This window comes from Apodemus sylvaticus, chromosome 1, assembly GCF_947179515.1.
Source record: "Apodemus sylvaticus chromosome 1, mApoSyl1.1, whole genome shotgun sequence".
Lineage (NCBI taxonomy): Eukaryota > Metazoa > Chordata > Mammalia > Rodentia > Muridae > Apodemus > Apodemus sylvaticus.
Genome location: NC_067472.1, coordinates 123911091 through 123932505, shown reverse-complemented (window position 1 = coordinate 123932505; position 21415 = coordinate 123911091). Strand labels below are relative to the sequence as shown.

Sequence of the window (21415 nt, the reverse complement as noted above, 5' to 3'; positions counted from 1 at the left end):
AAACACGAGCGTATCTTTGCAGCAGTATAGGGACTCAGGTCTCCTTGTCACCTGGCAGCAGGTGAGCAATCTAGGTAGAGGGGAAAGCCTGAGAGACAGCTGCAGCTGGCACCCCCATAGTACCCAGCATGAAGCTAAGTCTCAAAAGGAATTGGCCTGTAGCAATGCCCACTGACCTCTGCTCCCATACTAGCCTAATCCCCCACCCTCAGTATAGCCTCAGGAGCCCTCACTGCAAGACCCCATGAATTCCAGGGCATTGATAGTCTCCCATTAGGCTTCACAAGGTTGCCTCAGACTGAAGCACCCAGGTATCCCTAAACAAGGTTTTCCAGGAACAAATACTAACGTAAAGAAAGAGAATGCTAGGCACCAGATGGGACTAATTCCCCCTCCTCATTCTATATTGTTTCTAATAAGCCAGACATTTCTGGAATCTCTTTCAACATCCTTGATTTCAAATCAATTCACCCTGTCAAAAAGTTTCTTCTTTGCCCTTTCTGGGCTGTCAGCGCCTTGTATTGATCCATTCCCTATCAAGATAAACCCAGTTGTGAAGCTGGAGGTGCAGGAGGTAGACCAGCAGTCCCAGAATGCAGAGACCAAGCTGGGTGAAGCACAGACACAAGAGCTGCACCAGAAAACACAGGAAGCTGGTGACAAGGAAGATGATGGGGAAGAGGAGGCTTACCTTCCTGAAGATAGAAGGCTTGAGCCCACTGCCCTGTCTGCCCCATCAGCTGGAAAAGTGGGTAGATGTTATCCAACCTCTGTCACCCTAACTCTGCAAAGGCAACAGATTCTGTCCTTGCCAGTCACACCAGCAGCCTTTTGTGAGCTGTGCCTGGTCCTTGACCTCTGTCTTAGCCTTCATGGACCTGGTTCTTAGCCCTGCAGTACTGTCCCAGAGCACAGCCCCCTCTTTTTACCTCACATACAAAGCACTTCACCGACCTGGACTAGAGGAAGAGAGGCCTTTCCTGCTACACCCTTAAGCTCAATAGTTGTTGCTACAGATTTAAAATGACTCAAATTTTCAAGTATGATTTAGCATTTTCTCCTCCACAGGAAAAGGGAGCCTGTCTGGTTTGCAAAATTTCTTTGTTTATAATGTCCTTTCTCCCTGTGAACACAGTTTAGCTAAGGAGTTACTCAGTGTGAACAGTGTTTACATGGTGCTCCGCACAGAACCTTCTCTAATGTATGCTTCATGCTTGGTCCTTCTTTCCTGTGAGTTTCTCTGATGTATCCAAAGGAAGAGTGCTTTGGTGTTTGCATTACAAAGAGTAGGAGGAGAGTGAGGAAGAAGGAGGAAGAAGGAAAGGTGGAGGGGAAGAAGAAAAGAAGAAAGAGAAAAAAAGAAAAGAAAAATGAAAGAAAAAGAAAGACAAGCTAACTCTCGGGGCAGCTTCGCAGACACTGCACATTGTTTTTTTGAACACCTTCTGCTGGGTTCACTCTCCTTGGCTCAGTTCTTTCTGGGGACTTATGAGACACAGTGGTCTGTAAATATAGGCTTCGGTGGGACAAATGGGATGAAATGTGCATCAAGCTCCTGTGAGGACAGAAGGAATGGCCACTGAGGCCACGACTGCACCTTTTCTGAGGGTTATCACTGTTTTTTCCTATAGAAACTAGAAAGTCATGTGACAGTTATCCCATAGGCTAAACAACACATTTGAGCCATTCCACTCAAAACTCTTGAAATCTGCTAATACTGATAAAATCTAAAATCAGCCCATCCGTTATATTCACAAGGCTTCGAGGACTGTCATGGTCTTGAGTGCACACATTGGGAAATATTAGGGAATATTACTCACTAGGGCTGTTAGTGGGTTTGTGACTCTGATGTAGCATTGCCGGCGACTCCCTGATAAGCTCCTTACAATCTGCTTCAGATAAGATACACATGTGTTTCTGAAATAGTGGCTGAAACTTGCAGCTTCTATTGAGTTCCAAAGCTGGAGGTCAGGTCAGACCCAACGGGTGGGTCACAACATTCTAAATCAAGTTCTCCAGAGTCATCATCCCTTACAAGTTCCCTGGATAGAGGGCTCCAGGGGAAACATGTTAGGAAAGGCTGAGCATCGATCTCCTTTATTAAACTGCCAATGCCCATTACACACACACTGAGAAATTCTATGTGAAGAAGTTACTTTCACTTTGATTAACCCAGTAGATATTAAATGTCTCAGTTCTGGAGACTTAACATTTATCGCCTGCTATACTCCTCGCAACATTAGTTTCAGCACTTTAAAGCCACCATCTCAATGCCTGTGAGCAAAGGAAAACATCAGAGTAAATTGATCTTGACCATCATTTGCAACCTCAAAAGGTCCTCTGCTTCTCTGGGCCAGTCACTTCCAGCTCGGAGCAGGAGTGTGGCAAACTGAAGGGCAATACCTGGTATAGCAAAATGATAGCCACTGAAGTTTATTTTAGGAAAACAAAATTGCCAAGTGTGACCCAACTTGCAGAAAGTAAAAGTTGCCCCAAGGGGACAAGACAGCAAGGGGGATAATTTTGAAGATCCACTCCTGTCTTCAGACAGATAACTGACACAACGCAAAGACAATGAGATGGCTTTGCACAAATGCTGTGTTGGTCAATGCATGTCCGTCCCATGGAGCACTTACACCAGGATCGACCGATCCCTCTCCGACCCTGCTGCTCTGTTCTGCTCTCTAGCAACTTCCTATGAGTGCAGTGTAGTAACAATGGCCTACAAGGGGCTAAGAGGAAGAAAAAATAGTTTTGCAGTCAAACAGTTCCAAATAGCTGCTCAAATAGGTGTGAACTACTAGAATGACTGGGCCACTATTGCTCATGGTACCACAGGTGAAATACTCAAAATACCTATCTTGTCAAATCATTTTTAAAAATTAAGAATAATGTGTATAAAGAGCTTAACACAATGCCTGGGAAAATAAACATTAAAACAACTAAAGTCATGAACACTGAGATGGTGAACAGTTTAGCTTGGTGCCTGGATTTAACTGGGAAGAGGTGCTGGTTTAAGACAGGTATTCTTTGTTTCAGAGGAAACATGCCCCTCTGTCTACTTTTTATAATTTAGTTAAGGAATAGAAATTCTGTTTTATCCAGTATCATCTATGGTAGTAACCAAAACATGGTTCTAGATATTAAATAAACCACTGGAAGATATAATCCTGAAGCTAGCATTCATGATAAGGTTAAATGTTTTCAATGTTGATTTTTAGGAGACATCTTTAATAGTTTCAAACGAAATAGAAGGCAGGTCTCTCTCCTCTGCTTTACACATCCATATGACCACCACCACCACCAGAAGGGTAACTGCCTGCCTCACAAACTACCCAGTGTTTCCTTTAGCTGATGCATGAGCAGGCAAAGATCATAGGATTCTTCTGGAAGATGGTCTGAGTCATGGCCTGGAAAAATACAGCTAAGATGCCCAAACATCAAGAGCCATCCCATGCTACAATCTGAATTTCCTTTTAAGATAAGGGAAAGGAACATTGGTGACCACATTGTTTGGGAAGAAATTACCCCTCAGAGCCAGGAAGCCAGTACAGCCATTGCTGCACTCTGCAGCTGGGGTCCATGAAGACTGCCTTTCTGGAAGACAATGCTGCAGCATGAATGGAGACATTAAAGTAACTGAGACCTACATGAAAGTCTTAGGACTGAGAATGTGTGTTGTGTGTGGTATGTGGTGATAGTGGTGATGTTGATGATGGTGGAGGTGGTGCTGGTGGTGGTGATGGTATGTGGTGGTAGTAGTGGTAGTGATGGTGGTGTGGTGGTAGTGTGTGGTGGTATGTGGTGGTGGTGTGTGGTGGTGTTGCTGGTAGTGGTGATGGTATGTGGTGGTAGTGTGTAGTGGTGGTGATGGTGGTGTGTGGTTGTGTGTGGTGGTATGTGGTGGTGGTATGTGTGTGTGTTACAAAACAAAGACAGTCAAGCAGAGGTACACATAAGTGTTGATCTGGTTACTTCTGTGGTTACACCTGTAGTATAGGTAGGTGGACTTTAATATCTTCTTAACATTCTTATTCATTGTTTACAAACACTCTAGTTTACCCTAATGGTTGTTGGTGTGTGTGTGTGTGTGTGTGTGTGTGTGTGTGTTTGTGTGTGTGGTGTGCATAACTGTGTTTGTACATGTATGCATATGTATGTAGAAGCCAGGGTTTAACATGGATGGGAGTCTTCTTCAGTTGTTTACAATCTTAATTTTTGAAACAGAAACTCTCACTGCACGGGGAGCTTGCTGATTCAGTTAAGCCACTGGCAGTGAGACCCAGTGAGCCTCCGGTCTCTGCCTTCCTAGTGCTCCAGCTACTCCAGAGCCTGGCTTTTTACATGAGCTCTCATGCTTGTATAGGAAGAACTTTACCAACTGAGCCATTCCCCCCAACCTCACCATGTGCTATTTTAATATTAGTTTAATGATGTGTTAATTGAATGTTACAAACAAAAGCATATTTTAAAACTGTTTCAAGAGGAACACACAATAAAGACTGTATATAGTCAGTGAACTTGAACAATGTGTGGATGAGACAGAGGCAGAGGAAGGTGGCCTTTTCCAACAGGCATGTCCAATGATGAACAACGACAGAATCTTGCTCAAGGTTTGTATTGGATATTGTCTTCCTGGAACCCTGCCACCTTCCTGTCTTGAACTTGACTTCCATCCACCCATGAAGAGGCAACAAAGGCATCCCTTGTTGCAGTCGGGAGAAGTCAGCAGGGAGAGGCGGGTGCCAGGCCACAGAGCAGTGAATGACAGAGCCTGCTCAGGTTTTACCCACTCAGTACTGAGCTGCCATCCTCAGGGTACCGAAGCAGAAGTGGGGTGCTCTGACAACATCACCCTTGCTACTCCGAGATGAACTGACAGTGAGGGTCTAAGCCATGGCCACAGTGGAAGTTGTGTGGCACACAGACAATGTTTGGGGTCACTCAACTGAGCTGAAGAGTCATGGGAAGACTAGATGATGTCCAGCAGAAGAAAGTTCCCATCTCTCTTACAACTCTTGTTATTTCCCCCCAAGGAAAGAGTATCTTTCAACACAGCTCTGTGCGCACATGACCATGTGTGAGTGCATGCAAGACAGACATACACATACATGCACACATAGAGGGAGGTGTTTTATAACTTTTGAGCAAATTACTTCTCTATGCCTTGGTTTCCTATCTGTAAAGCAAGAATAATAATGCACATTCCTGAAGTTATGAGGATCAGACCGACGTATGTACGCAGCGCTCAGATAGCACCTGGCACAGAGAAAGTACATTTATTCAGCTAAACACACACATAGGTATTAACAAATATAATCATCTTATCAGGAGATTCTTCCCTGCTCTTCTGATTTTTGTCTTTCTGGCTCTGTCTCACAGGTGTACAAGGAAGATTACATTCCAGGACCTTTGTTCTTTCCAAAGTGCCCACCTGGCACCGATGTCACCAAAGCATGAAGGCTGTCTGAGATGGCCTTCTTCCTGAGTTGAGCTGGTATGTTCCCTTTATGGCTCTGCCACTGCGTGAGCTGGGGAACCTTGGGGAGAGTCAGCAGACCGGGGACTGTATCTCTCAGTGGAGATGTGTGGAGTGGTGAGCCTCCACTTTACATGTCAATACCAGTCTCCTCATCTCCTCACAGCTCCACACACATTTAAGTGCACATTCATACCACACTTATGTACTCCCTACACACCATGCAGATGCAACGTGCACACAAAGAACTAGTTTCAGGATCAAGGAAGATGCTAATGGGAGATAAAAGAGCATGCATGCATACATGCACACACACACACACTGATACCCATTGTACCAGGCATCTTGCCTTGGCCCTGGCATGCTCACAGTTTCTCCCTCACTAACAGGGTAGCTCATCTTTACACAGGTCAGAAACATGGCCCCTGGCTTTGACCAGGTTCCCACAGGTCCATTCTTCCTTCAGAGGGTTGGTGCACGCTGGTAAGCTGAGTTCATCCTTCCTTCTGCTCTCAACTCCCATTAGCTATAGGCATGCCAAGCAGAGGCTGGTCAAACTTCAGCAAGAAGCCAGGGGTGAGCCTCACACATACAGATGAGGGTTTGCCACATCTGGCAAGGATGGAGTCTGTGGCACAGAAACTCCATGATGAAGTGCCTTCCATGATGACAACTCCACAGGTCAAATGAAAACCACCTTAAAATTAACGTTGGATTTCCCACTGTGCATGTCAGAGTTTAAAGCAGGGGCCAAGCTCCCACATGTGGCTGCCCCTCTGCTCCCCACACTCACTTGAGCGTCTCTCCTCAGATCTGGCCTCTCCCACCAACCCTGGGGTCATCCAGTGGCCACAGCTGGCTGTGGCTGACAGTGACTCTCCTGTTGCTACCATTTCTGTGGGAAAGGCTCCCCGCCTTACTCAGGCATCCATCCTGCTTCTTAGGAGCCACATCCCTAGCCACCCACGTTATGGCCTCCTGCATCCATCAGCTGCTGCTCTTCACCAGGATCCCAGGGCATCCCAGGCGCGTCTTTTATGCATTTCCCCCCTCACTGACCTCCTCCTGCCAGAATGCTCCATCAACACCACCTCTGTAGATCTCCAAATCCTGCCAGCAAGCCTGCTGTCCCTGCAACAATGATGTCCCCTCCACTTCTGCTGCTTGCCTGGTTGGTAACACCCCAGACTCCTGCTCTGCCCTGGCCTTCTTCTCTGTACCCACTCATCCAGATCAGATAAGGTCACTACCTTCATCCTCAACTTCTCCTTGTTCTTACCACTGTGTGGAGTCCCTACTCTCACCCACTTGTTCTTACATGGTCAGGCTGCTCCCAGCCCCCCCCCCCCATAATTCTGGCTCCAGCAACATTTCCCTGTCTACCCTTGTACCTAACTCTATTCCCTTCCACCCCAGGACCATTGCACACACCATGTTCTTGCTTGAGGATAGCTCCTATCCTTCTCTTCACCTGGTTAACCCCCTGGTCATTTAGATTCAGCTTCAGTACCAAGCCTCAAGGAGGCCTGTTTCCAACCAGCCCCTCCCTCCTCAGTGTAGATATGGTTCCCATTCTACCTGTGATCCTCCTGAAAGAGACTGAAGATCACAACAGTCCAGGTGAGAGTCCAGGGCTGGGATGACAGAGCCTCAAAGAAGAAGGATGATGTCACTGTCTCAAAATAATAGTGTGTCAGCCTCAAGGCTCAAAAAGGGAAAACCCAAAAAAACCTTGGTCACCTGATCCTCCTACACTGAATGGGCAGAGAATTCTAGAGGAAGAAGAAAACCTCGGCTGGGCTGGTTGCAAGTTTGCACGTCCTGTGTCACAGGAGCTCTTGCTAGGACCTGTTGTAAAGAATGAGTGCATCCGCAGCTCCTTGTACCTGTCGACTCAGAGGAGCACAGGTCCTGCAGAACCTGGCTCTGCTCTCAGTTTCTCCATCCACACTCTAAGGAACCAGATTAACCAGATATCCTTCGCTCAGGTTGCTGTCTGTTTGGAACATAAGCACCATTTACAAAACCTATTTTGAGCCACAGGCTGTGCTACGAGCCAAATGGCAGTTAGAGATTTTTAAAGACCAATCACGACTGAGCATGAATCTGGCTGGGCATTTCACATTGAAAGCTGCTGTCAGTGAGAGAGGTAGCCCTGGCTCTGGTGATGCCAGGGAAGGTTCCAGAGGACTTCCTGGAGGAGGCTACCCCGGGATAATCTATTTACTGACCACAGACACACAACAGGAGAACTTCTCTCCTGAATGTGGTCCTTCCATGGCTTCACAAAGTCCAAGCACACCCCGTTTCAGCCACCTTTTGAAGAACACCTTCTTGTTCACTTTGAGTCACCGAAACTTTCTGGAAACCTTTGAGCCCAAGTGCTACTCTCAACTAATTCAGTTATGCCCCGTGGTCAGCGTGAGTCTTTCATAATGACCTGTGCTCAGGGCTACTCATCATAACTGATGACCAAGACAGAAGCAAACATCAGCACCCCAGCAAGTTCAACCCTACCTGCAAGGATGCCCCAGCAAACCCCTGCCTACCAGCTCCTAGACAGTGCTGTGACCGGGCTGTGCACACACCAGAACATCAGCCCAGCCTAAGAGTGACTGAGGCTTCACAACGCACATAGGGTATCTGGCCCATGGCGCGGCATCCAGCTACAGACTATTCCTCGTTCCAGATCCAGCCATGCTGTGTTGGCTTCCTATAAAGCAGTGCAGGCAGGAATAGCCTGGGAAAATGCGAAACTTGAGAGTATTAAGATGAAAGCAAGAGGAGGAAATAAAAACCAGGCATTCTGTTTTCCTCCTCACTGATTTCATGGAAACCCACCTAGGAGAAAACAACCCTTGATCTTCACATGGAGAAAACTAATCACATGCAAACTTTCACAATACAAGCACATGGAATATTTTCACGATCATTCAAATAAATGAAAAGCCAAAAGGCTCTCTCCACGGGTGGGAGAAGAGGAAGAAGGCGGCTAAGAAAAGGAAATGTTCCCTCCACACCCTTATTTCCCAGAGCGAAGCTCGTCACAGATAGCACATCAAATGCTCCAGCCCTACCTTCTCAGAGGGTTGAACAAAGACCTTTCTTCCTTGTGAACAACACCTTCTTAGGAGGATATGCTGCCCGAGTAGAAAAAAATGTCAGAAACCTCTGGGAGCAAACGCACTGCATTTGTATTCTGCTCAGAAAATGTCATCACAGATCTGTTTACCTTAACTGTGGACCATGATTCAGCCGTGACAACTGTCTTGCATACTGATCAATTTATTTGCAGCAAAATTTCCAGCGTTAACTGCTTAGGTTCTGAAAAACTGGATGCTTGGATTTCTTGTGCAGCTGCGACACATAAAGGAGAGATCTAAGCTTGTTACCAAAACATTTCTGTGAGAGACTATAAAGGATTTTTCTTGAAGTGTGGGCAAGGGAGGGTCCTTTCCTCCTCCGTGTAAAAGGCAGAGCTCACGATTCCTACAGACCTAACTCAGGGTGGGATGTTGTAGCACAATGCACAGAAATATAATGTAACAGAAAGTAGAGAACTCTGCATCCATGCTTTTTGTTGGCTTTAACCAGCTGTGTGACCCTCTCCCACAGGCAGGACAAGCCAGGCTTTGCCATAGGGCAAGAGGGGCAGAAATTGGAAGAATTTATGATTGGGGTCAGGAAAGGAGGGAGGGGCCAAGCCCTGATCTCTCTGGCATCTATCATCCCAGCCTGGACTCTGAGCCCCTCCTCGCAGGCACGCCTTACCTTTGGGGACAAGAAACAGACCCCATGGAGACTGGGAAGACCTCCCTCTTCTACTAGCAATGGCATCAGTGGTCCATCCTGTCTCCACAGGCCCCACTGTGCACTGGAACATTGGTGTCAGGATACAGGTTCCCATGAGTGTTCATGCCCAGAAACTCTAGCTTCCTTTACCCCCTTTCTGGCTGAAGGCCCACTGTCTCTGTGCTAAACTTTAATTTTTTAATTTAAAAAATTTGTTTCATACATTATATTCTGACCATGTTTTTCCCTCCCTCAACTCCTCTGACTCTACCTACCTTCCTACCCACCCAACTTAATGATCATCGTTCTCTCCAAAAATAAAACAAAACAATGAAAATCAAAACAAACAATAAGACAAAAAGTACCAAATGAAACAACAACAACAACCACAACAACACACACACACACAAACACACATACACAGAGTCCATTATGTGTTAGTCAGATACTCTTGGGCAATGGGCCTGCCACAGAGTATGGTTGATTTATCTAGTAACCCTCCACTAGAGAAAACTAATTTTCTCTTTCCCAGCAGGTATCCATTGCAAATGGCTTCTTGGTTAGGGGTGGGACCCTTTCCAAGATCTCTTTTCCCTTCATGTCCATTTTCCCTTCTCAATGTGGGACTTGGTATGTTTTGAACCTGTGTAGGATTTGTGTGTGTTGTCACAGATCCTGTGTGTTTCTAAATGTATCATCAGTCCTGTTGTGTGTGGAAGACAAACGGTCTTACTGCTGAGGCCCTGCAGGCCTCCTGAGAGCGAGAGACCTTCAGGTGAAGGCTGGGGTCACTGGCCATGGAGAAGATGGGCCAGGACATGGTGGTGAGGTCTTAAAGTTCACAGGACAGATGGTCGCCAAGAGAGGCTCCAAGGGAGGCTGGGCTAAAACCCAGGCTGAGGGTGACCAAGGCCTGAGCCTAGAAGGAGAAGAAAGCCCAGGGTGGGGGTAGCTGGTGGAAGGCCTCACCATGGTCTCAATCGCTGCTTCTGTGCACTCAGAAATTTAAGTACATCAAGTGAGGCAAAGTTCAGAAGCTATGAGGAAAGAACCCATTCGAGGCAGAGTCTGTCAGTCTGGAGTAGAGTCTTTGAAGAAGAAATGAAGCTATCTTCAAACACCTAAGGGAACCTCTTTGAAGGAATTACAAGAGACCAGTTCTCTACTGCAGAGGTTTCCTCATGACGATGACAAACGTGAAGGGTAGGGGACAGAAGGAATGATTAGATGCACACAGCCTGTCCAGAGATAGTCTAAGGCTGACCAGAAACCAAACAAGTGAACACGCCTGACATAAAAAGAAAAGCTAATAAATTATGGAACAGCCAGTCTGCTGAAAGTCACTCAGCCATTAAATATCATGCTTCAGAGAATAATCTTACAGGAAAGTGCTAGAGTAAGGAGATGGAGCAGGGTGCAGAATCTTACGTCAGCGTATTGTTCAGGGATCCCTCAAGTCCAGCTTCAACTACTCTGCCTGTCCCAAACCCCACGCAGCAGCTTTAGCTTCTGAGTCTTGGCTTAAATGTTGAATGTGCCCCCAGGGCCTATACGTGATTCTAGATTTTACTTTCTTACGTTAAAAAAAGAGAGGGAAACACACCTCCTTCTTCCTGTTCTTTATCTTCATTGACATTAGGACATCTCTGGTTACTCTCAGCTCTTGCCACTAGCTCCCTAGGACCCTTCCGCTCTGGGCTGGCCCTCTGTGGGCATCATGTCACCTGCTGTGAACTGATCTAAAGCCTGTGGTGTGGGAGGTGATGGAAACATTAAGAGGTGGGGACTAGTGGAGAGAAATTACATCACTGATGAAGTATGCCCAGGAATATGAGGACTTGTACTGTGTAGATTTTTTTGTCAATTGGACACAAGCTAGAGTCGTCTGAAAGGAAGGAACCTGAATGGAGAGATTGTCTCCATTTGTGCACCATGGCACAAACATGCTTCCAGTATGCATTCACACTTATGGGGCGGGGCAGGAGAGCTGGCTGGGTAGGTAGGAGCACTTGTTGCTTTTGCAGAGGGTAGGAGCTCAGTTTCCAGCACCCACATTTGGCAGCTCACAACCCCCCGTGATTCCAGATACAGGTCATCAGATATCTTTTCTGGCCTTCAGGGCACTGACCTGCATATGCGCATGTAGACACACAGGCACACTCCCAAACTTAAAAGCAAGCAAGCAAACAAATGAACAAACAAACGCCCACCCCCCAGACCAAACCAAACAGCCAAAGAAACAAACAAACTACCAGGCAGCTCAGGGTTACAGACAAAGACAGCCAGCACCACTCCTGCCTCAAGGTGTGGGGGCATCAAATATGTGATGGGGAGATGGGAAGAGAGAACCGCCAGAGTGGATCAGTAGGATAGCATTAACAGCCTGGAGCTTATGCAGGGACTCCTGCATCCCGGCTTGAGGATGCCCCTGGCTGCAGGAAACAACAGAGATAAGGAACGATTCCACATTTTGCCTTGGACCTCCCCAAAGAACCACCATGGTCTGCAATGCCCCTGGAGGAGGCCATGTTTGTGTCCACAGCCCATGCTGCTGCCCCAGGACGCGAAGAAGCCTGAGTTGAAAGCGGCCCTATACAGTCTGTACTGCTACCTGATGACTTGTTGATGCCCCTGGGCGTTGCTCCCTGAGGGAGCAGGGCAGGACACGTGAAGTGAGTGGCGTGTGTGGCCTGAGGCCAAATTGAGGTTCACGGTCCATGCAGCTCCTCAGAGCCATGAATGAGTCAGTGGTCCTGATATGTCCAGCGCCTGTCTTGATGTCCAGGACCTGGGCCGCTGCCTGAAGCCATGTTAATGTCTGTGTTCTAGTGAGAGCTGGCCCGTCCCTCTCCTGCCGCCACAAGGCCTTCTCAGTTGATGGTTTCTGGTGGGAGAAAGGTACGAGCAGAGAAAGATTCATTCTCCCTTGGAGGGGGTGTTGACCACTAGGGATTTGACCATGCTCTAGTGAGTACAGGGAGTTTCCCTCCCTTTTCTCTTGTTTTGCTTTTTTTTTTTAAGCTGGGGTGGGGTAGGGGAAGAGGGAGGAAGGAGAGGTCAAGACAGAGGTTGCTTGGAGATCAGGGGACAGGGGAGCTGAGCACAATCAGGTGCATGATACGAGATTCCCAAATAAATAATCAATAAAAATGATAAACGCCAAACAATGCAACTACTAAGAAAGAAAGGATTAGCTTGCTACCGTTACACAGATTGCTATGTTCTTTTTAAGCAAAGATGCATACAGAACCAGAGATAACAATGTAAAGTAGAATTAAAAAATATGTCATTATTACAATATTTGTTTAGGATTATTTTTGTAAATGACCTTAAGGATAAACAGTCTTTAGGATGTTGTTCCCTTGTTTGTTTAGAGAGTGCATCTTTCAAGGAAAGGTCTTTTTTTTGGACTTCCATGTCTTTTCCAGGATAAACTATCAATCGTTTGTCACCCTCATTATGCAAAGGATTCTCAGGGAGTAAAACCTCCACCATCACACTGCCACATCTATAGCAAATCATTGTCAGCTCAGAGATAACTGAGGAGACACAGAGAGAAAGAAAAGTAGATTATACTAGGGAACTATAAAGTAGCCCCAATATGCCCTGCTTCTTCATAAAACTCAGCTGCAAACACACATCCCTTAAACATCATAGCTTGTATCATAAAGACATGTAACTGGGCAGAGTCAGATACCACTGTTTCTTACCCAGAAATACAAATGTCTGCAATGTGAATACCACTAATAAATGACAATAAAAATAGTAGCAATAGTCATGCCTGTTACAATGTCGGACTGTCATTCAATAACTGTAGCATCTGGCTTCAGCCTGGATCAGGGTCACACATTGACTTTGAAGCTTCATAACCAGCTTTAAGTCAAAATGAATTAATTCAATGCACATCCAATATGTGTTCTCTCTCTCTCTCTCTCTCTCTCTCTCTCTCCATATTTCGATCTCTCTGTTTCTGTCTGTCTGTCTGTCTCCCCCCCACACCCCATGTGTGCATTCATGAAATACACTAGAAATGGAACAAAGCTAATATGTTAATGCTAAGATTACATGTGGTTGTTAGTTGCACTTATGCTCTTCAAGTTCTTAATACATTGACTGTAATATTAGGCAAATGATGGGACTGAAAGTAACTGTGAGGCACCAGGACGCTGGAATCTGGAGGCTGACTGAGTAGGAATGTGAATCAGAGGCGAGGGAGTGGCACAGGAGCCAGCAGGTAAAAACCATGTAGCCACCCACGCTGAGCTAACTTGCTCTCTAGGGAAGGAGGTGTGCTGGGAAGATGCAAGCCAGACAGAAAGACAAAGTGTCTACAGTGTTCCAAAGAAGTGTCAAGACTGAGCAGGCTCAGGAGCCCTAGCACCAGGGCTGTGTAAGCAACAGTGTCACTCCCGTCCATGCTCAAGGGGAGATGATGTTTAGTATACTCTGATTAGAATGCACTGCAGTTAGTTAGCTGTGCATGATAAACAGTCTGAATATTCCACAATCCAAATATCCAGGAAGCATAAGAAATGGGAAGAAAAGACTATTAGGAGAGACAAGGAAGGCGAGGCTCCAGGAAAGACAGGCTGGGGGATTCACAGTCAAGGTCAAGGAGATGCTGCTATCAGATTAGAAGTTAGGGCAACAGCACGAGCACCCAGAAAAGTGTGTCACACACCTTCTAGGAATGACTCTGTGACTATCAGCCCAGCTTTATGGGACTCTGTGGTCAAAGTGCTCGGGGGAGGGTGGCTGCTGCTGAGACTGACTTGGAAATAACCAGGGAAATAACCAAGAGAAGAGGCTGAGGTTCCAGGACAGAAGAAGGCCTGGGAAAGGACTGTGCAGCCTCAGCCAGCCCTGCCTCTCTGGAAGCAGCAACTGGCCAGGCAATGGATGGCCCTTCCAGAAGGGAGTCACTGTATCTTAATTACTGGAGCCTCAGGTGAGAACAAAAACCAACCAACCAACAAACAAAGAAACAGAAAATGGAAATGGTGTCCCATACAAGTGGCCTTCACAAACCAGAAGGGAAAGAGAAGCCAAGGCTAATGGACTTTGGGAGGAGGTGATGGAGAGTCCTGGGCCAACATCCAGAGAAACAGAGAATGAAGAATGGGAAGGCCCAGAGATGCGAGGCTCACGGAGCATGGCCACACGGGTCATTGGCTGTGTCTGCGAACACCAAGCCATTATGGACTCCTGAGAAGTGAGGCATCAATGACAGCCACAGGCTTGAGATGACAAGAGCCTGCCAGCCTCTGGTGTTTACCTGGACTTACAAATCCAGGTGCTTCCCCTCGGGGATAGGACTTGGGAAATATGGAGGCTGGGGTCTGGAGAGACAGCCCAGTAGTCATCAGAGCTTACTATTTTTGTAGAAGACCTGAGTCAGGCTCCCATGCCAAGCCAGACGTCTCCCATTCGCCTTTAGCTCCAGCTCCAGAGGATCTGACACCCTTCTCTGACCTCCACCAACACATGGGTGCACAAACACAACTACAAAAATAAATATGTAAGTTTGGTTACTGTTTTTAAGAAAAAAGAAAGGAGAAGATGGCTCTGAACATGTTCATCTGCCCCACCCCCACCCACCTTCCACCAGGTCTACAGAAAGTTCAAGTGTAAATCACCACTGTCAACTTGACTAGAATTACATCATCCAACAGTCAGTTTGGACGTGTCTGTGAAAGTCCTAACAGGAAGGGTAGACAGGGCCCCAATGTGAGACCGCATGAACTGCTCGTGTGTCCTGAATAAAAAGAGCTAAGGAGGATGTGCCCTGAGCCCCAGCACTCCGTTTGTCCCTAAGTTGCTTCTGTCAAGCATTTTGTCACAGCATGGAGAACAGCAAAGAATAAGCTGTCCCCACCGGAGCTGAGGGCTCACTTCCTAAGTCTACCCACTCCCTCCCCTCTCCTCTCATCCTGGTCCCTCCTCCTCTGCCCCACGCACCCCACCCCACTTCTGCTGGCTGTTGCATCTGCTCCTCGACCGCCCCCTGTGTCCCCCTCTGTCCTTCTCTCCAAGCCTTCTCACGGCATGCTCTCCCATCTTTAGACCCCTGGACATCTCTGATTCTTACGCTTGGCTTTTTCCTTCCCTCCAACAGAAGCATCAAGGAGCACACACTCAGGTGGTCCCAGTCTTCCTTTCCCAGGTCACTCTCCTGTGCCCTCATCCCTCTAAGCTTTGTCACACAGCTGCTGCTGCTCAACTCCATGTAAATGCCAATAAAAAATTTGCACCAGAAGATAGTAAGAAAAGCAAATTTGTTTTTATGACATTATTCAACTAGAGAAAGACTTCAATATAGAAATATTATAAAGCCAGAAAAACAGCATATCACACCATAAGCTAAGCACAATTCTTCCCAGAAAATGTCTTTTCTAAAAAGGAAAGGGAAATTAACATTTCCCCTGTTTACACAACAATTGATTAAGTAAATCACATATCCTTCCACAATACGAAATTCTCTTCAGGAAGTCTTATGAACTAAAGTGGTTTCCTTGTTGAATATATTCCTTGATGAATATATTCATCCATCATTCAACAAAAACGTTTTGTGTTAAATTTTAAACAGTGAATTACTCTACAAATATAAAATATGCAAAATAGTAAAACTGTTTACATGCAAAGCATTAGAATGGCGTTTCTTGTTAGAGTGGCTAAGGTATTGCTGTTAGACTCCGGTACTACACACCAAATGGAATCTCTCTTCCATGGTTCAGTTTCTGCTTGGCACCTGTATTTTGATGTAAAGCAACCCCCAAAGGCTCATGTATTTGACCACTTGGTCCCCAGTTGGAGGATGTGGAACTTTAGGAGGTAGGACCTCCTTGGAAGAAGTGGGCTGTTGTGGTTAGATTTAATGTTTCATAACTCAGGTTAAGGTTCCAGTCTAATATTTGCAGCCTTTTCCACCCAGATGTGAAGTGTGAACTTTCATCTGTATTCTTCTATCACCATGAAGCCACCTGCCACCATGCTCCACCGCCATTATAGACCATATCCCACTAAACTGAGGCAAAGTAAATCTGTCTCCTTTTGGTTGCTTCTGTGGGATGTTTCATCACAGGGACAAGGAGAGGGACAGGCACAGTACCTAAGGCTTGAAGGGAGAAGGAGATTGTGGGCTGCCTGAGTACAGGGCACTGGGGCAGCTGCTTCTGAGAAACACATTGCAGTTTCAGATGGGGGTGCAGAATGGAGAGATGTCCATTCTGGGAATGCTGGTGTCTTAGTTAGGGTTTTACTGCTAGAAAGAGACACCATGACCAAGCCAAGTCTTATAAAGGACATTTAATTGGGGCTGGCTTACGGGTTCAGAGGTTCAGTCCAGTATCATCAAGGTAGGGACATGGCAGCATCCAGGCAGGCATGGTGCAGCAGGAGCTGAGAGTTCTACATCTTCATCTGAAAGCTGCTAATGGAAGACTGACTTCCAGGCAGCTAGGATGAGGGTCTAAAAAGTCCTCACTCACAGTGACACACCTACTTCAACAGGGCCACACCTCCAAATAGTGTTATTCCCTGGGCCAAGCATATTCAAACCATGACAGCTGGTATATGCCACCAAAGCCTTGGCTCAAACATGAGATTCACTTCAGCCCGGACCACTTCATGAGCAGTTTTCTGTGAAGTAATAAGCAAGCTGTCAGGCCTTGGGCAGCTCTCAATTCTGCAGCATGGATCATATATAAACAAGTGGGTGTGAATGTGTTCTGCCCTACTAATACTAAGATTTGAATTTCATGTGAAATTTGAATATCACGAGATATTCTCTTGGTGTCATTTTATATCTATTTGAAAATGTAAACATGCTTCCTGGCACATGGGACATTAAACAACGACGACAACAACAACAGCCAGGAGCAGTGCAGATATGGCTCATTCCTATAACTCCCCAAACTCTGATCTAAGTCTAGACCCAAGAGAGTCCAGATGGAGAGAGGGGGACCTTCTACCTGTAGTTCATTGATTCATTGGTATTGTCCTCCCTGTTTATACAGATCCAGGTTGAGCACTGTGTAGGTTTGCACATCCCATCAAAGTCCACACCCATCAGTGATAGCCATATATTGGGAAACATGGCACATTTTTACCTACTGAGAAAAGTTCCCTGATCTTGGAAGCTAAGATCTTAGGAGAGAGCAACAGAAACAGCTCGCCAGGGAGTGAAATCCTCTCTAGGACAGTGGTCAGTTCCTTCAGGCATTATAGGAGGGAAGAGAACCTGGCATAATACATCTAGCTTTGTCCCAGAGACAAAGGAGGAGAGATCAGAGGCAGTGACCATTGAATATTTATCTTTTCATTTCAACACGCTATCCCATCTGAAGGCCCCAAAATAGAGGGATCCCTGAAGAAGTTTAAAGATGCAGTCACTCTCAGCACCAAAATAGCGACCAGGAAGACATAAACAGTTAGTGATGGCTACCCAAGTAGAAGAGAGACAAATTAAAGAAGGTTGTAGGTACTGCTGAAGCAGTTGCTTCAGTATGGATGCCACCAGGAAGGTTGAGAAACAGCCAAGGCAGATGCAGACAGGGACGTTGAGAAGATGAGGCAGTCATCTGTCCTGGAAGCCTGAGATCACAACTCTTAAGGAAGAGAAAAAGGAGCAAACAACAGATATGGGTCTAGACCCGTCTGTGATGACCTCTAACCAAGATGTCTGTTCCTATCCTCCTTGCCCCACCTAAAATACACGGACCTAGAATAGATGTAGGTCAGAGTGGATGGCAACCAACTTTGGAACCCAGATTGGAACCTCCCAGTTACTGGGATTTCACAGGTCAGGCATTAGTGGGAACAGGGGCTTGGGAATGGTTTGACCTGTGAAGGGCAGCATGGGGATCTGTACCTAACAAGGTCACAAGCACCAACAATGATGATCAGTCCTTCCTGTCAGACCCCTGGGAAGAACATACAGAGAGGGAAAGCAGCAGTTTCTCAGGGACAATTTCAGTTCAGGGCTCTTGTTTTAGTTATGCTTTCAGTGGGTGTGGCTGCAGTCACAAACAGCTGATGTTTCCATCTTAAAAACTGCATCTTGTAAGTACCCCAGCCATGATTTGTGGGGAGTCACAATGACTGGGGTTCCGACCCTAGAATGTGAAAGCCTATCTGGTAGAGACCCCCTCGAGCAGGGCTAGGGACAGAATGAGCGGCTTAGCACTGCAGACAAGCACTGTCCAGGCACAGTTCCACCTAGGGCAAGTACAGCGAGCACACAGGTGGGTCTAAAGAGACCCCCTCATTCAAGCCCTTCACTGGTATGCTCAGCCTGTGTTTCCTGGTGGGGAGGGTGTCAATATGGGATTATGGTCCTTTATCCCTACATTATAGGTTAGGTATTATTTTCTAAAGTCACTAAACCAAAAGAGACTAACTACCACAGGAGAAAACTTATGCCATGCCAATACCCCTTGAGGATGGGGTGGATCCCAGAGTCAGAAAGGAATGAAAAGGCCTCAAGACCCTAAGGTTCTTAACAACTTAAACTGAAGTTGCACATCCACATTGGCTTCAACAGATATGGAAGAGGGGGTAGAGAAATTTCCCATCCAATCCAACCTACCTTATTCCCAGCACTCCCTTCCATGTGCCCCCAACTAGGAAACTCCTAAAGCTATGTATGCAGGCGCCGTGACTCATTCAGAACTGAGAAGTCCTGGGCTGTTTAGGATTAATCGCTAGTCTCTCTGTTCCTCTCCTGGTTAGTTTAACTTGCTAAGCCCATCTCTAGTCTCTCAGCTCCCATCCTGGTTAGTTTATCTTGCTAACCCCATCTCTAGACTCTCAGCTCCCATCCTGGTTAGTTTCATTTTCCCAATCAGCACAGCCTAGAAGCACTTGAAAGTCAATTGAGGGACTGCGGGGATCAGACTGGCCTGTAACCATGTGTGTGAAGGTTAATATAGTGAGTGATTGATGATTGCTATGGAAGAGCTGCCTCACCATGGGCAGCACCACCCCTAGGTGACACTAGGCTGTATAAGAAAGCTAACTGAGCATGAGCCAGTGAGAGAGTCTGTGCACGGTGCCCCCTCTGCCTTCTGCTCAGGGTTCCCACCCTGACTTCCAGCTATGTTGGAAGTGTAAGCTGACATAAACACTATCTGCCACTAAGTTGCTTTTAGTCATTGTATTTATCACAGCATCAGGAAGGCAAACTAGAAACCTCTCCAGGGGTCAGAGATGGGGTGTAATGTCTCAACCCTCAACTCCTGCCAAAGGCTACCTGGTAATCAGTCCCCATCCCAAAGTTACCAGGGCATCAGCCACTAGCCATATAACTGGCTTACAAAATCAAAACCCTTTAAAGATGACAAAGGAAACTGGAAAACCAAATACATACTTAATAGCTCATTTGGAACATATTTAATAACAGAACAGAACAGTTGGGATAGCGGTGATCATCCACAGTATTCCGTTGTTCTACTAAGTTGTTCATCTCCTGCTACATTCTGCTGCTTCCTGCCTTGAAAGGAGACCTAGACTACTAAGAATAAGGATCTTCCAGTGAACACCGCTGGTGGTGGCTGTGTGTGAAAGGCTCAGACCTGGAGCCTTCCTTACATGTTCCTCCTCTTTCCTGCAGGGGGCAGGATTCATTCCGGTTAAATTAAAAGTACTGCTCCAGAAACCATGGAAGACAAAACCTAGGTCCTATAGGCTCCTCCTCAAAACGTTTCTGTTCTTCAGCGTCAACTTCCACACAGTGGTGGGAGCTGCAAGCACTGGAGGTAGCTCCCACTCAGGCACTTTGTGAAAGTACAAGTGACATTGCGGTTAAGAACAGATCAGAAATGCGGCAACCATGTCGCTGTGCTGCCCAGGCTGCTGGGCACTAGCCTGACGTCTTCTGTATGTAGATTACACATCACCCCCACTGGGGTCTCATCAGGTGATGCCAATGACATGGTTAGTAAGGACAGCATGTCAGGGCTTGGAAGAACATGGACGATGCTTTCAGCAGTTCCCCCGAAAGCTCCCTCACTCTGAGCCGTGTGTGAAAGTTCTCAGAAATGAACTGTTCCTTACACTGAGCTTTCCATGGGCTGATTAATTGGCTAGAACTTCAATGATTTAGAGCCTAATTAGCATTTATATTGGGTTATTTACCCACTCTATGTCTAACCTAACATCCTTATGACTATGAGGCAAAACCTTTTAGAACTTACTAACTTAACTGGCCTCTACCCACCAAAAGGCTAAGAATGTCATAAGACAGCATCCAAAGCCTATAGCAGACTTCCCCACTCTGCTGTGACTGCCTACTCAATGTTTTCACCAATGTATTTGAAGTGTCTTGATTCCTGTTTTTCTTTGTTCTCTTACTATAAAACCACCGTGAAACTGTTACCGTGTTGGAACATGGAATTCAGATCAAATTAAATCTGTGTTATGAGTCATGGTCATTCATAACTGACTCCAAAATAAGCTCCTCCCTTCGAGGAGAATGCTTTATTCCTTGAGTCATCAGAGCAGACATCATGGTAGGGTAGTCCAATTCAGAAGCAATGAGGCCTAGGAACCGAGAAACAGTGAACACGTCTTCATAAAAGCAGATGAGAGACAGTAAACACAGTTGCTTAGGCCTCGGCCGGCCTGGAGCCGCAGAAGAAGCCTGGCTGCTTGTTAGCACACCTGCTAACTCCACTGTCTCATCCTGTCTCCCCCAAGGTAGTGACCTTATCACTCCAAGGGCGGTCACATAGAATATAATTTAATCCAGTAACTTGTATTGGTGCTATGGGCTGAATTGTGACTCACCAAATGCACATGTTGAAACCTTAGAGGAGACTTTCAGGGGTAACCAGGTCTAGATGTCATTAGAGTGGACCCCCATAATGGGCTTAGTAATCTTAGAGGAGACACCATCCCTCTCTCTGCTATGTAGGGTTGAAGAAGATGTTTGGCTAAAAACCAGAAAGACAGTCATAGCTAGTGACTGAATTGATTGGCACTTGACCCTGGATTTCCCAGCCACCAACCCAGGAGAAATAAATCTCTGTGCTTTTAGCCATCTATGGCAGTTTGTTATGACAGTCTGAGCTGAGTCCACAGATATGTTTAGAATGTGAAATGTAGTCTCTAAATAAAATAATGTAATGAAACCAATGACAGAACCAT

The 21415-nt window shown here is 46.3% G+C and overlaps 1 protein-coding gene across 2 annotated transcripts in view; it reads right to left on the bottom strand.

Moving 5' to 3' along the window:
* Positions 1-21415, bottom strand: part of Arnt2 (aryl hydrocarbon receptor nuclear translocator 2) — a 162764-nt gene that overhangs the window by 116516 nt on the left and 24833 nt on the right. The window lies entirely within an intron of this gene.